We start from the raw sequence: 5109 nt of genomic DNA, 5'->3' as shown, positions 1-5109 counted from the left end.
TTGTCTACAAACCATGTATTGACAATTATGAGGGACCAACCCATCAAGTCTACCTCTATGCTTGAAGTACATCAATAGTTTACTTCTATGCATTAGGTACGTCAAATAGGCTTGATCAACATCAATTCATAAGTCCTAACCTACCTACTAATTAACTTAGTAGTAGGATAGCATTAATGGTTATCAAATTGACCATTAAGGATTCTTAAATCACCAATTCAATGAGACCCAATGACTCAAGGTTAGTTAATTCCCTTAACTTAGGCCAAGAGTAAAGAAAACTACTCTAAAACAATTGAAAACATTTCATCAAACACCTAGAGTGCAATAAAAGTAAACATCATAAAATGCAAGAATTAATAGAACCCATAACTAATACAAACAAGAAATCATCAATAGCAATTGAGATAAACATAAAAAGGACATGAAAACATAAAATTGCATTAAAAGAGAATAAAATCCAACAAGGGTTCATGAAAGTAAAAATGGCAAATTAAGGAAATTAACAAGGCAAGCTACAAAGATTGAGACAATAGAACAATAAAATATAAAGAGAATTGAAATAAAAACAAGAATTAAAAGTTGGATCTAAGAAAATTTAGCCTAAACTACCCTAAATTCTAGAGAGAAGGGAGAGCTTCTCTTTCTAGAATTCTAACTTAAAACATGATGTCAAACTATACTATGACTCCTCCCCCCATTCCCTTGCAATCCTTGGGTTCAAAAGCATCAGAAATTAGTTGGATTTGGGCCTCCTTGAGCTCAGAAATTGCCCCCAGCGTTTTGCCTTTAGTGAGGTCACGTGCCGCTTGTCACACGTACGTATGGGTCATGCGTACGTGTCGCTAGCAACTTTTCCTTCCATGCGTGTGCGTGGGTGACGCATGTGTGTCGCTGGCGAATCTCCTTCTAACGCGTACGCGTGGGTGACGCGTGCGCGTGGCCTTGAGTTCAGCAAATCCTCATTTCTTCACGAATTCTCCATTTTTGCATGATTTTTCTTCATTCCTTCAACCCAATCTTTGCCTTAAGCAACAACGGCGACATCAAATTCACAACACAATAAGGGCGATTCAACAATCTCCAATAACACATTGGTTGGTGCAGAATTATCTTCGATAACAAGACTTGTCACTTGCTCAACTTCCTCCAATCTTCCATTTCTTAGCATATGCCTTGGAGGTTGCACATCCTCCTTAAGATCGCTTTCTAGTCCAATGGAAGAAGGCTCAACAAGATCATCAAGAGGATTGATCAATGTGGACAAAAAATCACTAATGATGGAATCTATTTCTTGATCAATTTCCCTCAACACTCTATCCACTTCCTTAACATCAATGACCTCAACTTCCTCCTCTTGATTCAAATCCTGCTTTAGCTCCTCTTCTTCACCTTGAAGCTTCAAATTCACTCCCTTACTATGCTCTTTGGTTAATTTTCCACATTCGTCAATGGGAGTACTTGGAATGCATGAGCTTCGGTGGGAGACCATGTGGTTGACGGCTTCCGCCATGGTAGCAATTATGAATTCTAGATTCTTAAACTCCTTTTTCGTCTCCTCTTGCCTTTGGATGTAAGAGCTAATATATCTTTGTTGTTCTTGCAATAAGGTTTGGAGAGCTTCATCCGTTGGAGGCGGTGGTGGAAGAAAGGGTTCATTGTTTGGGAGAAAGGGTTTATAATTGGAAGGTGGTTTATATTGGTGAGAATCTTGAGGTGGGGTATATGAAATTAGTGGTTCTTGGGAGTATTGGTGTTGGGAGTGTGATGATTCTAAGTATGGTTCATAGTGCTCATAAGGTGGTTGGTATGGCGGATAAGGATTAGGGTTATATGGAGGTGTTTGGTGGTATGGGACTTGTGAGCATGGTAGTTCAAAATTATATTGAGGAGGTGGTTCATAGGTGTATGGTGGTAGTTGTTGACTACCACAATGAGGATCACCACATCCATTGCATTGATATGCATTAGGGGTTGGATTATACCAATAAGTGTAACATCCCGCATTTTTGAAAATCTAAATATGAATAGATTGTGATTTTATTTTATTAAGTTTAAACTTTATACTTTTAGAAATTATTTTATTAGAAAAAATTAAATAGATTCGGAGATAACTTCATTTTAAATTAAATAAAATTCTTAAGTAATTTTATCATAATGGAATATTTTGCATAATTTTAGTAATTGAAAAATAAGAAAGAATTGTATAGTTTAATTTAAGTGATTTCTATTATGAATAAGCTATGATTTATTATTAATTTGAACTCTTTATTTTATAACTTAATCAATTAAGAGTAATTAAATTAGTTTTATTAATATTTAGAGTTAGGTTAATTAATACTCTTATGTAATTTTTATAATTGGTTATTTCATATGATTTGAAAGTAAAAATTTAGTAATGGAAGCATTATATAATTTAATTTAAGTAATTTTTATTATGAATAAATTATGATTTATTTTATTAAATTGAGTTCTTAGAGATTAATTTATTAAGAATGATTAAATGGATTTTTTGTAAATACTTTAGGTTTAAGTCAACTAATATTTATGTACAACTTTTATTTTAATTAGTTATTTTATATAAATTGAAATTAAAGTTATAATGGAAAAATAATGAAAGATCATATAATTTAATTTAGGTAATTGATATTTCGAGTTTCACTGTATTTTATAAAATGTGATTAGTATATTTACTTTATAATTTAAATTAGAAATAATTGTTTGAGCTCGTTAATAGATTGATAGATAAAATCTTATGCGTTTTAAAAGTAATTTTTATAGCATTATATTTGAATTCTAAATTGTTATTCTATCATGAATATTTTGTAAAATTGTTATATTACTCGTATATATTTTTACTAGTCTTATGTTTCTTATTTTATACGTACTGTTATTATTTAATACGTGTACTCCCTAACCAATCACACACACACATACGCATACTGCCACTCATCCTATCCCTAATGATCCATGTTCCTTTATTCCTTACCACTTGTTTACAAAACAAACGTATACCACATCCTCTAAAATGAAAAGAAAGGAAAACAGAAGAGAAAAGGGGAAAAGGAGCGACGCAGCCGGGACCTCACCGCCGCCGCCGTTATGCCGCCGTGAGAGTGAGAGAGAGACACACACAGAACGAGCGTCGCAAGAATCAAGGGAGGGAGCCATGGTTCCATCCTGTTGCTGTTGCAGGTTGCGCCTTATCACCATCACAGAAGCTCCATCGTCGTTGTTGCACATAAGAGGAGGAGATGACATTGCTGATTTTGATTCTGTCTAAGCCCGCATCGTCGCTGGAATCACGAACCGGGGAGCAGAGGGAGGCCGCTTCCATCATCATTTCAGGTGTTAGAAAAGACCGTCGCCATTGAAGGATCCACCGCCGCCGAACCCTAGCTATCACTGCCGCCAGAGTCACCGTGGTTGCCGCTGGAGAAGTGTTATGAACACCGCTGCTACTGAACCACCATAGTCACTACTTCGGTCCCATTCACCTACTACAGCCTCCTCTGTTCTTGTCTTTGAGTCGACATTTCCCTTGTTCCAGTTTCAATTCCAATTCTGCATTTCTGAATATGTAATTCCTCCATCCTTGCTCTGCTGCCATTTTATTTTTCTGCTATGATCTTCTTTTAATTAGGATAGCATATGTCTCTGCTTAGTTTTGCCAAGCTATGTTTGAAAATTAAAATTGGTGCTACTGCCGCTGTCTCGGTCACGGTGATTCCGCTACTGCCATGAATTAAAAATGGAAGGGAGTTATCATGTTTAATCTATACGGGTTGGACTAAATCGAGGTAGGGGTTTTAAGGAATAATTGGAAGACTGAATCTTGAAATGTTGAACCAATTGCTGAAAGGTTGATTTTTGAAATTAAAAGATAACTTTGGAAGTGAATCAGTTATTCAACAATAATCGAAATGATATGAGAGCAAAGGCTGAGTAAACTATGATAAAAGTTGTTGTTGGGATTCAATGTTGAGAAGTTTGAATTAACTAGAGAATTAGTTATGATTTTTCGAAGTTAAATTGTAAAATTTGATTTTCTGCATTACTTTTAAACGAAGCAAAAAACTTTAAAAAGTTATAACTAATTCTGTGATGATCAGAATTGGGTGGGACAAAGTCTGGATTAAACTTGGGAATGTATATAGCTGGACTGAAAATTTTGAAGCCTTTTTGTTAAATATACAATTTATGGAGAATTTTTAAACTTAGGTCGATAAATCTGTCCTGCAGCAGAAAAGTACAAACAGGGCAGCAAATTGTTTGTTTTGCTGCAACTTCTACGAGCTGAGCTTTGGGGAGAAACCAATTTTGTTTTAAACTTTTATTAACTTAGTTCATTTTTCTAAAACTTCAGAATTTTAGGAGTTAAGGATTGGAAGTTGTAAATTTTTGAATGTTAATGGTTAAAGTTGGAGAGAATCAGTTTTCAGCAAGTTATGCATCAACTTCCAATGTTTGTAACTCTTAGAATTGAATAGCAATTGGGTTGCAACCAAAACACACTTGTTTCTAGATAAGTTAGGAGTCGACAAACCAAACTTTAGCCTATTTGAAGTTTTGTAGTAAAAGTTATACAAGTTGAAAGATACTAAGCTTGTTGGTTTCTAAAACAGATTTTGACTCATTTTTACCTAACTTTCAAATTATGTAACTTCTTTATTAAAAATGATATTGACCTGAAACCAATTGAGAAAGAAATTTAGATAATTAAGTTTAACTGTATTAATTTTGAAGGTGGTTGGATTTAATTTGAATTTTATATGAAATTTTGAATGTTGTACGCTGCTGCTGTTTTCTGGTTTTTAAGACACTGCAGAGTAGTCACGGTTTTGCTTCTATTCCCGAAGCTAGAGTTTCTTTAGGAAAACTAAGTTACCTACAACCATTTTTCGTTTTCCCAGAGCAGAGCAGAGTATATATATTTTCCTGAAGAAAGCAGAGGCTGTCTCAAATGAGCGACTATTATTATATGCGCATTTAATTAGGAAACGAAAAATTGTATCCGGAAAATCGTGGATTACTTGTGACCGGATAAATGTCGGGATTGCGGGCAGTCAACCAACACATGAGCTCATGGCCTGTACTAGGACTAAACAT

This window comes from Arachis hypogaea, chromosome 14 (genome assembly GCF_003086295.3).
Source record: "Arachis hypogaea cultivar Tifrunner chromosome 14, arahy.Tifrunner.gnm2.J5K5, whole genome shotgun sequence".
Lineage (NCBI taxonomy): Eukaryota > Viridiplantae > Streptophyta > Magnoliopsida > Fabales > Fabaceae > Arachis > Arachis hypogaea.
Note: the sequence above shows the minus strand (reverse complement) of the source record.